The sequence below is a fragment of the Balaenoptera ricei genome, chromosome 6 (assembly GCF_028023285.1).
Source record: "Balaenoptera ricei isolate mBalRic1 chromosome 6, mBalRic1.hap2, whole genome shotgun sequence".
Classification (NCBI taxonomy): domain Eukaryota; kingdom Metazoa; phylum Chordata; class Mammalia; order Artiodactyla; family Balaenopteridae; genus Balaenoptera; species Balaenoptera ricei.
In genome coordinates, this window is record NC_082644.1 from 111512267 (window position 1) to 111533579 (window position 21313).

Consider the following 21313-nt stretch of genomic DNA (forward strand, 5'->3'; position numbering starts at 1 on the left):
TTCACCTAGCCACCTCTGAGACACTCCTATCCACCTCTTTCCATCAGTGCTGGCACCTTAAGATCTTTCAGTAGCTTCCCTGTTGCTCTGAGGATAAAGACAGTCCTAGCCTGGCCTGCAAGGCTCCAGCCTTTTTCAGATCCGAGGCTCCTGCACCCCCTCCATGGCTTCGGCCACACCAACTGGGTTCCAGTTGCCCTGGCCTCTATTATACTCCAGGACCTTTGGATAGGCTAACTCCTCTGTTTGGAGTGCTCTCTCCACCATCACCCCCTTGCCTAGCATTCAGCACCGTGCAACAGGCCTTTCCACAGATAATCGGTCACCTGTGTTGTCCAGTGTGGTAGCTGCTATTGAGCACTTGAAATGTAGCTGCTTCGACTGAGGAACTGAATTTTATTTCATTTTAATCAATTTAAATTTAAATAGCCACATGTGGATAGTAGCTACCATACTGGACAACCCAAGGCCCTAGATCAACTACTATTCATCCTTTAGATCTCAGCTCAAATACCACTGCCTCGGTCTGACCCCCTCAGATTAGGCCAAGGTTCCCTTGTCATATACTCTCCCTGTGCCTTTCCTTCAGAGACAAACAGCAAAGTGATGATGTATTATGTGACAGTCCATTAACGTCTGTCTCTTCCATTAGACTGAAGGTTCTAGGGAGGCAGGGACCATGGCCACCCTCAGTGCTGGCACAACACTGCAAGTAGAGATATAGCTCTTCTCAAACTCTGACTCAAGTCAGCCTGGGCAGGGGGTCCGCTTGCATTAACTGCTCAGTGTCAGAACTGAAGTTAAAAGTTTTTTTTTTTTGGCAAATTAGACACCTGCAGTAGCTGGAAGGGGGGCAATAGAATTACTTTCTCTCCCCGTTTAAAAAATAGCCCTTAAGGACTAAGGCAAATTGATTCTTCCTTTCCTGAATAAACTAGACATCAAGGCTTTGTTATAAGATCTCCTGGGGAATGTCTGGGTCTGGAGAGGGGAGGAGGAACTATTGCCTTGTTTTCCCATCCTCAGGGGCATGTGTATATTGGCTCCTCTGCTACCTTCACGTGGGCAATGAAATGGCATGGTGCATCTCTCTGTGCCTTAGTTAGTTCTTGCCTAAATTTGAAGCAAAAAGTCTTGATATGTAAAGGCAATCTCACCCCACTCTCTTTCCCAGTAATAGTTTCTGAGAAAACCAGGAATTCATCAGGAAAAAGGAACAGGAACTAGTATTTATCAAGCACTCTACTAGATACCAAAAGCCATGGTAGGTGTTTTCATGCCCAGCACTGTATTAAAATTTCAGAACAAGTGGGCCAGGCAGGGACAGTTATCCCCACTATACAGATGAGAAAAGTGAGCCTCAGCCCCATCTCACACAGATAGTACAGCAAGGGGCAGAGGCTAAAGTCAAGCACCAGTCTGTCTTACTCCAAAGTCTGCACTATTCCATTAATTCTTACTGCTGCCAGGATTTCTTAGACCAGCAAATTAGATTTGTCCACGATACTGGTTTATTTTTTTCCACAACTTAATATATCTCCATTATTGCCTCCTTTCATTCCTCGCTTTTCTGTTTCTTACTCGAGAACATGGTTGTACCTTGACCTCGGTTGGCTTTAATTGCTTCTTCTGCATCCCCTCAAAGTGCCTGGTTCTCCATGGGGGTGTGGGGGCTGTGCTGGTTATGCGGAGCTCCAAGCTGGGGCTGGCTATGACCCCAGGGGCCCAGGTCTTTGCTCCCTCTGTCTCTCCTGACATCTTCTGGGCCAAGTATTAAGTCGCAAAGTTAAGAGGTGAGCATTACAATTCTAAGCAGCTTTTTGTCAGACAAAAGGATCAATTTTCATTATGTGAGTGGCTACTTCACTACATGTTATAATGGCTTTGTTGAGCATCCTGAGAACAAACTATCAAGTCCTCAGGATGACATTCTTGGAGTAAAAAAGTACAATTTTAAAACAAAAAGGTCCATTTCTACTCTCTGCCAAATAAAGCTCAGGAGGAGTCTTGCACTCACAGTGCACTCCAGCCCCCTCCCTGCCTGGTTAATCCCAGCACCTCAGCATTGTAAATGGAAACACACAGGAGCAAAGATTTTTGCATTTTTCTATCTATTTGTAATACTCATCTTCCTCCAAACACATTTTTCTTTTTTTGCCCGAAGTGAAATTGTCTTTGTTTTCCCTAAAAAACAATTTAGTTTTAACACACCACACACACACACATACACACACACACACACACACACACAATTAATGCAGCTGAACACTAAAGAAGGTTACAAGACTTGAGCTCAAAGTAAATGTGTATTTATAATATTAGGTGGTCATTCAATAAAAAGATTATTTCTATCCATATATGTTCATGCACGTATGCCTGTGTATGTATGTATCCATGGAGTATTTTCAAAGAAGGGTTTTCTCCCCCTTACTTCTGGCAGTTTAGGTTTAAAGGTCAGATTTAAACTAACACCATGTTTCACAATGCAATCTGTGCAGTGCCGCGTAATGAAATGGTTCAGTAAAGGTGCTCGTGGAAATTCTTTTAATTAGGTCTAAGGCTTTTCAGTTGTCAACATGAATAAACCAAGAACCAGTCTCTTGCAAACACAAGGCACAAAATACAAATGTAAGTTACCTTTGAAAAGACAGATACACACTTGTAAAAGGAAAGTTATAATGCATGTTTTTTTACAATATATACTTCAATTAAAAAAAAAAAATACCAACATCTTTCAACAACAAAATGGACTGCAGATCAACAATAAAGCAGTTACTCTATTGCTAATGAACCAGGACACTAATGCTTGCTTCTAATGAAAAGTATTTGGAGGAAGACTAAAGTTATTCATAACTAAAAATGTTTACCAAGAGACTGACTTTCTTCATGAGCAAAAGCCACCTTTCCATTTAACTATAATTAATCCTACAGATCAGCGGTCTTTCACTCAGACATGTGAATGTCCCATAATGACTCCTGCAAATTGAATGCTATCGATGAAAAATGCACCAGAATGCACTTTTGCCTTTAGCATTATCTGAGGCCCAAAAGATGAGCATATCACAGTAGGAACATCATCAAGACTCCTGCTTTTCAAAGCTGTGTTGACAAACTAAACTATTTAGATTTGGAATTCTCAGCTGTCAGCTCAAAGCTGAATCTAGGGATTGAAATTCACAAGATGAAAACTGCAAGAAGATGGTAGGTTGCTTTGGGAAGTTGGATTGTATTTGCATTGAGCTTGATGGAAAAAGCAAAACTAAATAAATGATTCCAATCACCACCAATAGTTCAGATTTAGATGGATACAAAGGTGTTCATAAAAGCCAATCAGCTGGCCTGAGACTTGATGTGGAACGGGACAACCCAAATGGAGCAATGGCTGCATGTAATGAACATGTATAATAAATCCATGCATTGATCAACCAATGAATGTATGTCTAGCAAACCCTGAGTTCAGATTCTGACTCAGCTGCTTGCTATTAGCTGGATGTCTTTAGGCATCTTATTTTCTTCTCTTCATTTAACAAAAAAGGGGTAAAGTACTTCCCCTTCCCCTCAGGATTATTATGTAGATTGAATGTCAAGATTTTCAAAGCCTCTCACACAGTACCTGGCACACAGCAGGAGCCTAATAGATGCTGACTATTCTTCCACATTAACCCAACTCCAAAGCCAAAACTACCCAAGCCATTATTTTAGCATAAAAAAGAATAATGGGCTCACAATTAACATTTTCTGGGGCATCAATGACTGAAATGTCACTCATTATGCTAAGCCTAGTGGGTTTATCTAGTGACCCAAACTTATGTGTATTTGGGAGTTAATGAAGTGCTTGGTGTTTACAAAGATAAAAGCAGGATTCGTCTCAGCAACAATCCTGGGCTGAATGGATATAGATTTCCATGCTTAGGGATGTAGCCAGGCCGGATCCATGGTGGATCACATGGATACATCCACACAGAGTGAGATATCTCCCAAGGGGATCTGGGCATCTCCACCTCCTCAGGGGAGAAAAAAAAACAAAACAAAACAGGAAGGGGGGTGGTGGGAAGTGTGTATAATAGATGTGTTTCACAGTGTCCCTGCTGTGATGAACAACTTGATCCACTTACAGTTCCAAACACATGATGCATAAAAGAGCTGACAGAAATTCAATTCTTGCAAAGAAAAGCATCTGCTCTCTAGTGGGAACGGCCAAATATTAAGCAGTTTTAAGGCAGGGCAAAGACCTAGAGGAGCACACTTCATTATCTAGATAGCCAGAGTCAAAAATGCAGATCACAAATGAACGAAGAAGTAGCCGAGGTTCCAAGCATTAATTACCCAGAGTAAAACGATTCAAGTTAAATCTTTGTTACGACAAATATTAAACCCAGCTGTGTTTATGTAGCAGTTGTGAAAAAGAAGGAAAAAAAGAACTCCGTGTCTAATATCTGCGAGCTCTGCCAGTTAATTGAATTCGCTGGCAGCACTTCCCCCATCACGAGCCAAACATCCTCAAGGATAAAACGTAGCTTTTAAACAGACCTGGGGAAAACGGAATCAAGAAATTTCAACCAATAAAACACAACTCTTTACTGGTATAAAAGTAAAGTAAAATTCAGTAATGAAAGGAAGGAAGTCTCTTAAACATTTACTGCATTCCAGAGCCTGGAGTTGCGGTTTATTGCTGAGGTCTCTGCTGATGTCCCACAGCGCTCCTGCTCCAGCATCTTTAATTAAGTCCCATAAACTCCCATAAAATACTCGATTGTTGACAAATCATACACACACACACTCAGGGCAAGGCCCACTGGATCACGATGATCCTTTCTTTCCTACATGAAATTTAGAAGTCACGGAGTGGACACTGTCATGGAGAGTGGTCCAACACAGAAGAGAGACCTACAGACAATCCCCTAAAGCATGAGGGACGAATGACTGGATAATGATGATAGGTGATACTGATAAGAATTCTCTTCAGCAAACTGTCCCCTGACCCAAGTCCAATATCAGATTTGGGGTGGGGAGAGCTTGGCTAGATTCTAGGAACCAGAGAAGCAACAAGAGGTTGGGTCCAACATTCCACCCTTAGTCTAGTCATTACCTGACCTAACTACCTCAGTTGATTACCCACTGCCCAAAATATGAAGTCCAGACTTGTTTTTATGACAGAAGACCATTTCCCATCTGGTCCTTCCCATCTACTTCTTTGGTCTCATCTTTTGTCCCTCCCAAACACACACCCTGTGCTCCAGCTGGACTAAACTATTATTCCCTGCCCAAACACATTATACTTTTGTTCACACCTCCAGCCTCAATGTATTCCATTCCCGCCTCCCAGTATGCTTATCTCTCCTTTTCCAGGAACAGTGACTGTTTCTTGTACATCTTCATGTTCCTATGGTCCAACACACTGAGCACACATCCAGAAAACTTTGGCCGGATAAATAATCTCCAATCCTGAACTGGCTATTGATTTGCCCTTTTGGGACACTCTGAATCAGAAGCGTCTGCCCTTTGGGACACTCTGAATGGTTCCTGTGGATAGAAACAAAGCTGCTGGTATAAGTGGGTAGGAGAGCGGCAAGATATGTGCCAGGAGAGGCAGGCAGAAACTAGATTATAAAAGGCCATATTACGGAGCTTGAATTTTACCCAGAGGAAAATGAGGAACCATTAAAGGGTTTTAAGTTGAAGAGTGACATTCATGTTCCAGATTATGCCTTCATTTACAGCAATAGAGAATGGTCTGTGATTGGAGAAGTGGGGGCAATACTGGCAGCCCAGCCTTCTGTTACCTCTTCTACTAACCAGCCAGTGACCTCACTGGGTATAAGGTGCATGTCTTAATCATCTCTGCATCCATTATACCCAATACAAAGCCTGACACATAGTAGGTGCTCAGGGAATGCCTGTTTTGGTTTCTTTTGTCTTTTCTGGCTTTACTGAGGTCTAACTGACAAATAAAATTATACATATTTGAAGTGCACAAGGTGATGATTTGATAAATGTATATATTCTGAAATAATCATCACAATTAAGTTAATTAACATATTCATCACTTCACAGTTACTTTTTCTTTGTATGTGATAAGGACATTTAAGATCTACTCTCTTAGCAAATTTCAAGTATGCAATAGAGTATTACTAACTACAGTCACCATAATGTACATTAGATCCTTGGAACTTATTCATGTTATAGTTTGTAACCTTTGACCAACATTTCCCCATAGGAAATACCTGTTGAATGAATAAACATTCTATTAGAGAATACTAACAATATATGTTTTAACGTGGCAGAAGGATCAATTCCACAAGGGTACTAAGTCTACAAGGCCTATACACATAAAGAGTTACATAAGATACTCAAGACAATCAGAGTCCGCCCATCTCCCCACTCGGCATTTTTCTTCCTATTGGGATTTTAAGAATGGGTTTTTTGCAAGGTTTACTATTAGCTCAGACATTTCCCGGGCCAGACTACTAAGCCAGACAGCCTGTGATGTCTGGTCCCTTGCTTCTGGGATTAAATGCATTGTTGACTCACAAGGTAGGATGGCACACCAGCACCTAGGAGGCCCTGGAGCAGCATCTCTAGAGTCTGAGGTTTCCGGGCCTTGGAAAAAACATGGCATAGAGAAGGTCCAGCCAACAAAGCTGTTAGCAATGGCCTAACAAAGCAAGGCCATCTCTGAGCAGACTGCTCTCTCTCCAACCAGCATGCTAAGCGGGGGTACTCCAGAGGACAGGCACAAGCAGGCTCCGGGCTTACTTGAATCTGGGCCCTCCCGAACCAGTTTTGCCTTTGGACTCCCACAGACAGTCAGCTACATGGTATAGCCCAATTTTAATGTGATTTGAACCAGTCCTGAGGTCGCAATTAAACAAGATGCTGTCATTCACTCAGTGAAAATTTACTGAGTACATGCTATATATTTAACTCTGGGGCAGATATAAACATAAAGAAGGAAGAGTTTTTAGTCCCTACCCTAGAGGGGTTGGAAGAGAGGACACAAGAAGACAAAAATAATTCCGATATAACATGACGAGCGCTGTAACAGAAGGATGTGTCATGTGCTTTGAGAATACAAAGGATAGAGCAATCAACTACTGAGGGAGGGTCAAGGAAGACTTTACTCTAGAAAGACCAGAAAACTGATTGGAGTTAGAAGAGACTGAAGACAGGAATGTAATTAGGAAGCCACTGTCCATTTCCCAGTTTCACAGCACAGAAGAGAAGTACAGGGTCCAAATGACTGCTGGGCCTCACACAGGTGACTGGGATAGCTACACATGCATATAGTTTCCACCAAAAAAAAATTATATGAATTTTAAACAATTTTTCAAAAGTAGGTGCTAACTTTCATGTTACTGATAAAAGTGAAAACTGGTATAATCTTTTGGCAGAGGTGGTGGTATTAAAAAGCATGTATCAAAAGCCTTAAATTTTTATATAAATTTTTATATGATTCAGAAATTCTACTTCTAGCAATTCATGGAATTCAAGTAAATGATATAGGGATTTAGCTACATATATGTCCATCATACTGTTGTTTAAAAGAATACAAAACTTGGGGGACTTCTCTGGTGGCTCAGTGGTTAAGAATCTCCCTGCGAATGCAGGGGACATGGGTTCAAGCCCTGGTCTGGGAAGATCCCACATGCCGCAGAGCAACTAAGCCCGTGCGCCACAACTACTGAGCCTGCGCTCTGGAGCCCACGAGCCACAACTACTGAAGTCCACGTGCCTAGAGCCGTGCTCCGCAACAAGAGAAGCCACCGCAATGAGAAGCCCGTACACCGCAACAAAGAGTAGCGCCCGCTCGCTGCAACTAGAGAAAGCCTGTGAGAAGCAACGAAGACCCAACACAGCCAAAAACAAATAAATAAATAAATAAATTTAAAAAAGAATGCAAAACTTGAAATTATCAGGTCAAATATATTATGGTATATATCCATACAATGAAATGGTAGTTCACACATTAAAAGGTATGAGTTTTAATGATTAAAATGGTCACAATAATATCAATGGGTTTTCCTCTTTTTTTTTTTACTGTGTTGCAGAGTAATGAATGTATTATACTTTGTAAACCAGTATTATATGTATATTATGTATATTTAAGAGTTTCATGAATTGATGCTTACCCATATTATTTGAGATATACTCTGATATTCCTTGTTCAACTCCATTTAAAAAAATGCTTGCTGTGACCCACTAAGTTGATTTTATGGTTTCACTAATGGGTAACTACTTGCAATTTGAAGAAATCCATTTTTAGGGTGTAAAGTAAAATCCCAATGGCATTTAGTAATCATGACCAAAGAGTCAAAATGCTTGGCACTCAATTTACCCAGTAAATTGTAGCTGTAATGTACAGTGAATTTCTCCTGTCTCTTTTAAAAAGGGAACTCTGATCTTTGCAGATCTTTGCTTTTCCAGATACCTGTACAAAGTGAAGAGCCAAATATTGAATAAATGAGTTTTCCAAGATCTAGAGTTCAAAGCAGATTGCATATTTTGCTCACTCTTTCATTCATTCACTCATTCCACAAACATTCATTGAATGCCCCTGTGAGCCATGCATTGTGCTAGGGCTGTGTTCACAACCATGTAGAGCCCAAATGCTTAGGAGGGGAAAGAGTTATGATACGGTACGTGGTATAAAAGAGGTATGGGAAAAATGTTATGAAATCCCAGTGCCAAGCTGTGGAAGCATCACAGAAGTGACATTTGAGGAGTGCCCTATAGAGCAAATAGGTTTAGCCAAGCAGAGAAGGAACGGTATCCTAACCAGAGGGAATAGCATGGAAAGAAGCATAGAGATGTGACAGAGCATGAGGGCTTGGGGAATGGGATCACTCTCCTAGTGGCTGGGAAACGGGGTATGAGTAGTGAAGTGATGCAAGATGAGGCTGAGAGGTTGCCTGGGGTCAGCGTCCAGCTTGTGAAGAAGCTTGGATGCAGCATAGAAGGACTGGAAACTACTCTGGCCTGGGGCACTGTAGGTGCTCTGTAAACAGTATCTTTCTCCCGTTGCCTTCTCCCCCTTCTCACACCAATGAAGACCGCTCAAGATGGTTTCTCTCTCTTCACATGCTTAGAAACCTCTTGGATATCCCTCAAAAATTCCACCAAGGAAGAACAAGAAGTTTAAGTGATTTAAAACACATCATTAAGTCATTTGTGATCTTTTTATCCAAAGAATATGGAGAAGAAAGAGAAACTACAGTCCTGAAGACATACAAACCATAAAGCCAACAGGCAAGATTCAAGTGTTTCAGGAGAGAGGAGGAAAGATGATTTTTCCATCATAAAACTAGTAATAATCATATCATAGAAAATTTAGAAAATGAGAGAAAAAAATGTTAACTCATAACTTTACTATCCTAATATACCACTGTTGATAATTTGGAAGTTCTTTTAAAAATCTTACTTCTGAGTATCTGGCTGTTTTCCTTAATTATGGTCATGGTAGATGTATCATTCAATATTCTGCTTTTTCCACTGAATTGTATCCTTAGCATTTCCTGTGTTGCCCACATTCTTCATAACCATCATTTTTAGTGACTGTATGGTACAGTCCATTGAATAGCAGTGGAATAGATCACCTTAAACGCTCCCCTTAATTTTGGATATTAAGGTTGTTTCCAACTTCAGTTAACATAAACAATGTTATTTGGTTAGGTGGCGTTCTCCATTTAGAAGTATTTGCCAGAAAAAAAACCTTAAAAGTAGAATTATTGAGTCAAAAGGGAATATGTATTTTAATGTCCTGTTACATACATCACCACATAAGAAAGCCTGGTTTAGAAGAGCATCAGTCAGGTTACAGAAAGCATGAAGTAAAAGAAAGGAGAGTGTAAGCAGATGGTAAAGGTCTCCGCATACATGTGCATACACAAAAACCTGTGAGTTTCAGGCCAAAGAATATTAGAAAGGGCCCCAACTGAGCTCTGGGAAATCAGTGATGAGGTGTGGTATGTTCACCTCACTGGAAGCCTGGAAGCGTCTGAGCTCTCTTTCGCCAAGCTTTTAAAAAGCCCTACAAATCTTACCCGTTGGCTAAACAGTGTATACTTAACACTCCTGAAGGAACAAGAGATGTTCTTTAAATTTTAAGAGATAAACAGATGAAGAGTGCTTGGTTAAATGGCTGCGGAGGGAGGGACATTATGTTTCTGTTCAAAGCATCCACATGGGCTTGAGATAAACATCAGCAACGAAGACCCAATGCAGCCCAAAATAAATAAATAATAAATAAATTTATTTAAAAAAAAATGAAGTATGTAAACAGGCCTTTACACCAATAAGTGATGGATTATTCTTGCCATATTCCTTCCCCCAAATCCATAGCTAGAGAACAATACAATATTGTCAGTGAAAGCAATACATTTGCAGGTTTCATGGAACCCAGCAAAGCACAACAGTATTAACCTTCCCAACTCCCTTTTTTTTTTTTTAATGGTACAAAAAGCTAACTGAGATAAGATTACAAAATTTAAGACTAGATTGTCTAGGTAACTAGTAGAAAGCCAGAGCCACCCTGCCTCCAAAGTTACCCCTTAACCCATGTCCATAAATCATGTGAAAATCAGCAGAGCTGTTCTGAAAGCTAATCAATATTAGAACTTCCTTTTTAAAATTAATTTCCAAGTCCTCTTCCTTTTTAAAATTTGCTTTATCAAGTCAAAACTAATATACAATAGAATGCATATATTTAAAAAGTACAGTTCAATGAGTTTTGACAAATATATACATCTGTGTAACCACCACCACAATCAAGAAATAGAACATTTCCTTCACCTCAAAATGTTCCTTCCTGCCCTTTTCAATCAGTTCCTGCCTTCTCCATCCCAGGCCGAGGCAATCACTGGCCTGCTTTCACCCACTGTAGAGTAGTTTTCTCTCTTTTAGATTTTAAATACATGAAATCATATGGTACATTCTCATGTGTCTGACTTTTTTTGCTCAGTGTAATATATTCAAGATTCATCCATGTTGTTTTGTGTATCACGAGTATGTTACAATGTATAATGACTCATGTAGTAAAAAGTAGGGATAAAACATTGTTTATCCATCTATCAGCTGATGGACATTAGGATTATTATTACCAGGTATTGTTTACTGCGAATAAAGCTGCTATAAACACTCATGTACAAACCTGTTTGGATATATATTTTCATTTCTCTTGGATAAATACCTAGGAGTGGGGTTATTGGGTTATATTGCTGGTGTACATTAAACTTCAGAGAAAACTGCCAAACTGTTTTCCAAAGTGGTTGTACTGTTTTATGCTCCCATTACCAGTGATGAAAGTTTCAGATCAGTTGTTCCACATCCTTCCTAGCACTTGTTATTGTCAGTCTTTAAAAAAATTTTTTTAAGTCAGGTATGACTTACATACAGTAAAATTTACCACTTTTGGTGGTTAGTTTTATGAATTTTGAAAGATGCATATAGCCATGTAACCATCCCCACAATCAAGATACAGAACAGTTCCATCATCCCCCAAATTTCCCTTGTACCCCTTTATAGTCAGTGCTCCTCCCACCCCCTGCTCCTGACAACCACTCATCCGATTTCGCTCTCAACAGTTTGGCCTATTCCAAAATGTCAAATAAATGGATTATTTCACTTAGCATAATGTGAGAGTCATCCATTTTGTTGGATAGATCAGTACTTAGTTTCTTTTGATTGCCAAGTAGTACTCCATTTTACAGGCATACCACTGTCCTTCACCAGTTGAAGGACATCTGGAATGTTTCCAGTTTTTGGCAATTATGAACAAAGCTGCTAAAAACATTCACGTACATGTGTTGGTGTGTACATAAGTTTTCATCTTCTTGGGTGCATACCTAAGACTGAAATTACTTGGTCACATAGTAAACATTTGTTTAAGATACTCATTTATAAGAAATGCACAGTCTTTTTATTTTAGCCATACCAGTGGGTATCTAGCAGTACCTTCCTTGTGGTATCAATTTACACCCTCATGGAGCATCTTTCCCTGTGCTTATTGGCCATTTTTTTTTTTTCTCTCCAAATCCTTCCTTTAATGTCAGGTAGTGCTTCAACCTAAACACACACAGGATACATACCGTAGAGAAAACGGACCTGAGGGCATCCGAGTCATGCACGGTGTGGTAGGTAAAAACCTTGGCCCAATGCAAAGGAGCAGTCAAGGGCCTGGAAGAAGGATGGTACTCTCTTTCCCCTCTCCATTTCTCTTTCCTACTGGGCTTAAACTAAAGTTTGTGGAAGAGAAAGAGCTTTCAATTAGTGGAACCAATGAGGCCCCAGGGCCTTGGAGGGTAGATTTGGTTGTACAGTATTACAAAATATATTTAAGAAAAAAACAGCCCAGGCCTCCCAGCAGCCCAAGTGTCAGCTGGTCCAGTGGCCCGACCTCTACATGTAGGTGTTGGACAGGGAACGGGGAGAGAGTGATTGCTGGGCACTGGTGTCAGTTCACGATGGAGCAACATAAGATTTTCCCTGCTCTGTGAACGTGTACATAAACACAGCCCCCTGCCCTCAGCCCTGCTCTGCTGCAAGGAAGCCACTCAGAGTAAGTGACAGCTGGGCACGAAGTGTTCAGTAAGACCAGTTATGGGGTCTAGTGCAGTGAAGTCAGTCATTCATTTAGGACCTATTTTCACACAGGGGCAAGGAAAAACCAGAAACTTCTATCTCACCCTGTAAACTGGGACATTCCAACCTACACAATTACCTGTAACGTGTCTCAGCTCAAAACAGGCCTTAGCTTCTGCTAAGGTTTGAAGCATGGAAAACATACAGTGCAGCTCTTCTCTTGGTCCAAGCTCTAGCTTTCGGCAAGACTGTTGCAGAAGATTTCTAATTGAGAGGCAGAAGGCATCTGCGGTGAGGATGGCAGCTATTGAAGGAATTCCAGGAGCCTGAGACTGAGTTTGCAGAGCTGAGGGCTATCAGTTTCCTTTTCTACTGGCATCTTCTTCCTTCAGAGCAAACTTCCTCCTTAGGACCTCAGAGATAAGCACAGCAGGGTCTTCCTCCCTCAATAAATTCCAGTTCAGGTCTTGGCTCTGCTTCACCCGGTGGAAGTCCTTTAGGGTACCCATCATATCTGCAAAGCTGCTGGCCTTGGACAGAGAGACGCAGTCATCTTCAGAGGAGCGGCAGGTAGCTTTGTGTTCTGGTTTGCAACATTCAGGGCTGGCAGAACAAAGCAGGGGGACTGATGGAAGCTCAGGGACCTGTACCTTGGTCTCCTCGGTGATGTCACTAATGACAAAGGAAGTTGTAGAGTGGAATGAGGATCCAAAACAAGGTAAGGGAGAAGAGACATTGAACTTCCTGCATCAGCTGCCACTATTTTAGCAATCTGGCTGCGCAGGTGGCTCAGCTCATGCTGTAGCTCTTTGGTGCAGCTAAGGGCTGGCAGGGCTGGCTTCTTCAAGGCCAGAAGCCTCTCCTCCAACCCACGCAGTTTGGGCACTGAGGCATTGCGCTGAATGACGATCAGAGGGCTGGGCTTCCAGGTGTGCCTCAGGGGGCGTGTATCGCTCCTGACCAGGGCATAAGTCTCCTGTACATCTGCAGCAATCCAGGCGATGTCAGCCAGAGTAGGGACTGGGGGTACATCCCTCAGACACAGGTCAGAGATGTTGGGCAGGGTCTCAAAGGATGCCCGGGGACATGGCTTCAGGGGCAGGTTGGTCCCGATTCTTCTCACTACACTTCGAGCAGCCCCATGCGGCTTGTTTTGCCAGATTGGGATGGTCATATTGGCCTCCATTCCTGACATTTCAACTGGCTCCTGCACTTGAAGGACAAGGCAGCCACATGGCAGCTCTGGAGGCTTGGGGTGGCAGGAGGTGTGAAGCCTTCATATCAGGCCATCTTAAGAAACACCAGACTTATCTTCCTCACGGTCCCTCCTACCACAGCCTTATTGGCCATTTGAATATCTTTTATTGTTGAGTGTCTCTTCAAGTCTTTTGCCTACTTTTTAATTGGGCTGCTGTCTTATTATTCAGTTTAAGGGTTCTTTATATATTCTGGGGAAAAAGTCCTTTTGCAGATATAAATATCAAGAACATTTTCTCTCAGTCTGTGGCTTGCCCCTTAATTTTTAAAATGGTGACTTTTTTTTTTTTTTGGCTGCATTGGGTTGCTGTGCGCGGGCTTTCTCTAGTTGCAGCGAGTAGGGGCTACTCTCTGCTGCGGTGCGCACGCTTCTCATTGCGGTGCGCAGGCTTCTCATTGCGGTGGCCTCTTTTGTTGTGGAGCACAGGCTCTAGGCGCGCGAGCTTCAGTAGTTGTGGCACATGGGCTCAGTAGTTGTGGCTCGAGGGCTCTAGAGCGCAGGCTCAGCAGGTGTGGTGCATGGGCTTAGATGCTCCGCAGCATGTGGGATCTTCCCGGACCAGGGCTCGAACCCATGCCCCCTGCATTGGCAGGCAGATTCTTAACCACTGCGCCACCAGGGAAGTCCCTGTGTTTTATGTCTTAGCTAAGAAAACTTTGCCTACCTTAAGCTCATGAAGATTTTCTCCTATCTTTTCTTCTATTCATTTTATAGTTTTTGCCTCTAAGTTTAGGTCTATAATCCATTTTGGGCTAATATTTGCAGGAGGTAAAAGTCAACACTCATTTTTTTCCATATAGATATCCAGTTCTTCCAGTAGCATTTGTTGAAGAAAACTATCTTTTCTCAATTGAATTACTTTGGCATGTTTGTTGAAGATCAATTAACCATTTATGTGTGGGCCTAATTCTGAACTATTTATTCTGTTCTGTTGAACTCTATGTTTACCTACAATGTTGATCTACATTTACTATAACTTTATTGGAAGTCTTAAAAGTAGGTAATATAAGTCCTACAACTTTGTTCTTTTTCAACATTGTTTTGGCTATTCTAGATCTTTCGCATATTCATGTGCATTTTAGAATCAGCTCAAGTTGTTTTTTTTTTTTTAAGCCATCTGGAATTTGGGCTGGGATTATATTGAATCTATAGATCAATTTAGGAAAAATTAACATCTTAAAAATATTGAGTCTTCCAATCCAAAAAGTGGAGTATCTCTCCATTTGTTTAGGTCTTTTAAATTATTTTCTGAGAAATGTTTTATAGCTTTCAGTATACAAATCTTGCACATATTTTGTTAAATGTATTCCTAAGTATTCCGTGTTTTGTATGCTATTTAAAATGGTACTTTAAAATATTTCATTTTTCAATTGCTCATTACTAGTATATAGAAGTACATTTGATTTTTGTACACTAACCTTATCCTGTACCTTTGCTAAATTAGTTTATGAGACCCCCTTTGGATTTTCCATATACATGATCATGTTGTCTGAATAAAGACAATTTTTATTCCTTCTTTCTAACCTTTTGGGCTTTTATTTCTTTTCCTTGTCTTATTGAGTGGTTAGAACCTCCAGTACAATGCTGAATAGAAATGGGAAGAGCAAACATCCTTTTTTTGTTCTCGTTCTCAAGGGGAAAGCATTCAGTCTTTCACCACGAAGTATGATGTTAGCTGTAAGTTCTTCCTAGATGCTTTTTATCACTATGAGGATACCTAGGTTTGCAAAGAGCTTTTATCAAGGACAGATGTTGAATTTTTCCTAAAATACTTTTTTGGCTTATGTTTTGATATAGTTTTCCTTTTTTAGTCTGTTGATATGGTAAATTACACTGATTTATTTTCAAATATTTAACCAATCTGTACACACTTGATCATGATGTATTATCCTTTTTATATATTGCTGGATTCAATTTGCTAATATTTTGTTAAAGGTTTTTACATCTATATTTATTAGGTATATTGGTCAATATTTTTTTTTTCTTGTAAATTCTTTGTTTGACTTTCATGTCAGGGTAATGCTGACCTCCTAAAATAAGGTGGAAAGTGTTCCTTTCCTCTCTATTTTCTGAAAAAGTTAGTGTAAGATATATCCTAAAATACATGATAGAATTAATCAGTGAAGCTATCTGGGTCTGGAGTTTTCTTTGTGGGAAAGTTTTAATTACAAATTCAAATTTCTTTAATAGAAACAGTACTATTTTTCAATTTTCTATTCCTTCTTCAGTCACTTTATGTAATTTGTGTATTTCAAGGCATTTGTTCATTTCATCCAATTTGTCAAAATTATAGGCATCAAATTGTTCCTAATACTCCCTTAATTCCTTTTTTCTGTTTCTCTTTTTCAAAAAATATACATTTTGGAATATTCTTAGATTCACAGAAAAGTTGCAAAGATAGTAGAGAGAGCGCCCAGATACTCCTCACGCAGTTTCAGTTTCCCACATCTTACATTACCATGGTGCATTTGTCAAAACTAAGAAACTGACATTGGTACATTACTATTAACTAAACTCCAAACTTCATTGTGATTTCACCAGTTTTTCCATTAATGTGTCTTTTCTATCCTAGAATCCAATCCAGAATTCCACACTGCATTTAGTTGTCATGTCTCCTTAGTCCCCTCTGGTCTGTGACAGTTCCTCAGTCTTTCCTATGTTTTTTATGATCTTGATAGATTTCTTTAAAAATTAAAAAAAAAATTTTTTTTTCCATTTTTTTGGCTGCACTGCGCGGCATGCGGTATCTTAGCTCCCCGACCAGGGATTGAATCCGTGCCCCCTGCAGTGGAAGCACGGAGTCTTAACCACTGGACCGCGAGGGAAGTCCCTGACCTTGATAGTTTTGAGAAGTACTGGTCAGGTATTTGATAGAACGTCCCTCAATTTGAGTTTATCTGAAGGTTCTGTCGTGATTTTACTGGGTTTCTGGAAAGAATAACACAAAGGTGACATATCCTCCTCATCACATCATATCAAGTTTACAACAATATTCACATGACATCACTTGGTTAAGGTAGTTTCTGCCATTTCTCCACTAAAGTTACTCTTTTTCCCTTTATATACACTAGTTTTGGAAGTGAGTCACTAAGTCCAGCCCACACTCAAGTGTGGTGTGTGTGTGTGTCTGTGTGTGTGTGTGTGTGTGTGTGTGTGTGTGTGTGGTACGGACACAGAGATTAAGTTCCTTCTCCTAGACAGGACAATATCTACAGATATTAATTTGAAATTCTTCTATAAGGAAGATTTGTCTCTTCTCCCCTACCAATTCTCTTCATTAGTGTTTGTATGGTATATCTTCTCTACCCGTTTACTTTTCATCTGACTCTTTAAAGTGGAATTCTTGTAGACAGCATATAATTGGGTCTTACTTTTAAAATATAATTTAATAATCTCCAATAAGTGGAGTATTTAGACCATGTACATTTAATGTAATATTCACTATAGTTGGGTAACTCCATCATCTTGCTAATTTTTCTATTTGTTCCATCTGTGTTTGGTTCCTTTATCCTTCTCGCCTCCAAAATCTTTTGGATCTTCAATATTGGCTTCTTAGCTATATATCACTGTCTTATTTTTTTTCCTTAGCGGCTCTTCTAAGGTTTACAATATACATTTTAAAAAAATTTATTTATTTATTTTTGGCTGCGTTGGGTCTTCATTGCTGTGCATGGGCTTTCTCTAGTTGTGTCGAGCGGGGGCTGCTCTTCGTTGCAGTGTGCGGGCTTCTCATTGTGGTGGCTTCTCTTGTTGCGGAGCACAGGCTCTAGGCGCACAGACTCAGTAGTTGCGGCTCGTAGGCTCTAGAGTGCAGGCTCAGTAGTTGTGGCACACAGGCTTAGTTGCTCTGTGGCATGTGGGATCTTCCCGGACCAGGGCTCGAACCTGTGTCCCCTGCATTATTGGCAGGCGGATTCTTAACCACTGTGACACGAGGGAAGTCCTACAATAAACATTTTTAACTTAATAGTCTACTTTCAAATAATATTATACCAGTTTACATGTAATTTAAGAACCTTAAAACAGTATACTTCCATTCTCCCCCTGTCCTTTGTCCTACTATTGTCACACATTTTACTTCTACGTATAGCACATAATACACTGATATTATTTACTTTAAATTCTCAATTATCTTTTATAGAAATTAAAAATGAGAAAAGAAGTCTCTTACATTTACCCACATATTTACTACTCCTGGCACTCTTCACTCCCTTATTGTCCAAGTTTCTCTATGGTATTTTTCTGCCACGTGAAGAACGTCCTTTAACATTTCTTGCAGTGCAGGTCTGTTGACAATGACTTCTTTCACTTTTTATTTGTCTGAAGAAATTTTAATTTTGCCTTTATTTTTGAAGGATATTTTCACTGGATATAGATTTCGAGGTTGAAGAAAATTTTCCTTCATTACTTTAAAAATCTCATTCCAGGGGCTTCCCTGGTGGCGCAGTGGTTGGGGGTCTGCCTGCCGGTGCGGGGGGCGCAGGTTCGAGCCCTGGTCTGGGAGGGTCCCGCATGCCGCGGAGCAGCTGGGCCCGTGAGCCACAACTACTGAGCCTGCGCGTCTGGAGCCTGTGCTCCGCAACAAGAGAGGCCGCGATAGTGAGAGGCCCGCGCACCGCGATGAAGAGTGGCCCCCGCTTGCTGCAACTAGAGAAAGCCCTCGCACAGAAACGAAGACCCAACACAGCCATAAATAAATAAATAAAGAATCCTGGTCAAAAAAGGTGATGATTTACTTTAAAAAAAAAAAAAAAATCTCATTCCAGTATCTTCTGGTTCATGTTGTTCCTTACAAGAAGTCTTCCGTAATCACTTTTTTCTTTTACATAATGTGTCTTTCTTCTTTAGCTAACTTGAAACTTTTCTTTGTATCACTTGTTTTGAGTAATTATGATGCACCTTTGTGTGGTTTTGTTTGGGTCTATTATGCTTGAGGTTCATTGAGCTTCCTGGAACTCTGAGTTTATTGTTTTCACCAAAACTGAAAAAAAAATTGGCTATAATCTCATTAAGTATTTTTTCTGTCTCTCTCCGCCCTCCTCTCCTTCTAGGATTCTAATTACATGTATGTTAGTCCTCCTGGTATTGTGCTATGGGTCCTCAAGGTTCTGTTAACCTTTTTTCAGTTTTTTTCCCTTCTATGCTTCATAATGGATAGTTTTTATTGCTATGTCTTCGAGTTCACTGATCATTTGTGCTGTAGTGTCTAATATCCTTTTAATCCTATCAGTGAAATTTTCATTTCAGGTATTATATCTTTCACTTCTAGATATTCCCTTTCATTCATTCTTTTTATATCTTCCATTTCTCTCCTCATTTAGTTCAAGTCTTCCTTTAAATTCATGAGCATACTTATAACTTTTATAATGTCTGTCTTAAGGTTCTCATCTGCTAATTCCATCATATCTGTCATTTTTGAGTTTGTTTCTGTTAACTGATTTTTCTCTTGGTTACGGGTTACATTTTTCCTGATTCTCAACATGTCTAGTTTTTTTTTTTTTTAACATCTTTATTAGAGTATAATTGCTTTACAATGGTGTGTTAGTTTCTGCTTATAACAAAGTGAATCAGTTATACATATACATATGTCCCCATATCTCTTCCCTCTTGCATCTCCCTCCCTCCCACCCTCCCTATCCCACCCCTCTAGGTGGTCACAAAGCACCGAACTGATCTCCCGCTGCTATGCGGCTGCTTCCCACTAGCTATCTATTTTATGTTTGGTAGTGTATATATGTCCATGCCACTCTCTCACTTTGTCCCAGCTTACCCTTCCCCCTCCCCGTATCCTCAAGTCCATTCTCTAGTAGGTCTGCATCTTTATTCCCGTCTTGCCCCTAGGTTTTTCTGACCTCTTTTTTTTTTTATTTTAGATTCCATATATATGTGTTAGCATACGGTATTTGTTTTTCTCTTTCTGACTTACTTCACCCTGTATGACAGTCTCTAGGTCCATCCACCTCACTACAAATAACTCAGTTTTGTTCCTTTTTATGGCTGAGTAATATTCCATTGTATATATGTGCCACATCTTCTTTATCCATTCATCTGTTGATGGACACTTAGGTTGCTTCCATGTCCTGGCTATTGTAAATAGAGCTGCAATGAACATTTTGGTACATGACTCTTTTTAAATTATGGTTTTCTCAGGGTATATGCCCAGTAGTGGGATTGCTGGGTCGTATGGTAGTTCTATTTTTAGTTTTTTAAGGAACCTCGATACTGTTCTCCATAGTGGCTGTATCAATTTACATTCCCACCTGTCTAGTATTTTTTTGGATAGGATGCTAGATATTGTGAATGTTACATTGTTGGGTGTCAGATTTTGTTGTCTTTTTTAAAAGAGGGTTGAAGTTTACTTTGACAGGTTAATTTTCCTGTATATCAGGTTGATCCTGATAAGGCTTAAAAAGAAATGGTTTTGTTTAAAAGTTTTTACTGAAGTTTAACATACGTACATACATACATAAAAGTACACATTATCATTTGTGTACAGCTTGATAAATTCTTGCCCGTGTACTTGGCACTCAGATCAAAAGCCAGCACATTACCAGCATCACAGAAGCTCTGTCTTGTGTTCCTCAAGGCTTGATTTTAAGCTGTGTGAGGGCAGGGCTAAAATCATCTTTACTCTAGAGCTAATTTAGACTACTACATCAAGGCATGGCCTCCGGGGGTCTCTAATGATTGCCTGAGTGATCAACAAGATCTTACTCTGGCTGGCTGAAGCTTGAATGACTCCTACTCTTAGGAGCTCCCCTCTACACACGGGCAGATCAGCCTACAGAAGATGAGTGAAGAGGACTCAATTCAGATTTTTGCTGAGTAGCTCCCTCCTATCTGGTGCTCTGACACACAGATTTAAACCACCTCTCCCTCAAACCCAGATCTCTACCCCCTTGATTCAGCAAGATGGTGTGCTTTGCTGGGGAGTCCCCTCTGGCAACAGGGTCCAGAAAATGCCTCAAGGCAGAAAGCCAGGGGGATCCTGGGTCTCATCTCAGTTGCTTCCTTTCTCTCAGGGATTATATTCCCGCACTGCTTGTTGTCCAATATGTGAAAACAGCTGTTTTCATATTTGCCCAGAGTTTTATTTGTAAAGGGAGGGAGGAGAAATTCAGTTCCAATTATTCCATCATGGCTAGAAGCAGAACAAAGGCCTCTTTTAATAAAATTTCCAGCATGGATGCCATGTTTTGCAAGATTTCATCTACCAAAATAACCCAATCCATATGTCCCTTCTATCCTTCCATCTATCTATTCAGTGGCTGCTACATTCCTCGGAAACAAAGATGAATAAAACTTGATTCCTGCCCTCAAAGAACTCACAATTAAAAGAGAAAGCCAGAAATGTGTAATAAATTATACCGCTGGATGGTAAGTATAATTTTATAAGCAATATAAAGGTTTGTGAGGACAAAGAGAAAGGTACGGTCAAATCTACTTGGAGAGGTCAGGGAAGGTTTTTACAGACTTAGG

The 21313-nt window shown here is 40.3% G+C and overlaps 1 protein-coding gene and 1 pseudogene across 8 annotated transcripts in view; both read right to left on the reverse strand.

Moving 5' to 3' along the window:
* DENND1A (DENN domain containing 1A) overlaps nucleotides 1–21313 on the reverse strand; it is a 534065-nt gene that overhangs the window by 154746 nt on the left and 358006 nt on the right. The gene's annotated exons all lie outside the window — the stretch shown is intronic.
* LOC132367963 (mitochondrial fission regulator 1-like) lies at nucleotides 12933–13771 on the reverse strand (annotated as a pseudogene).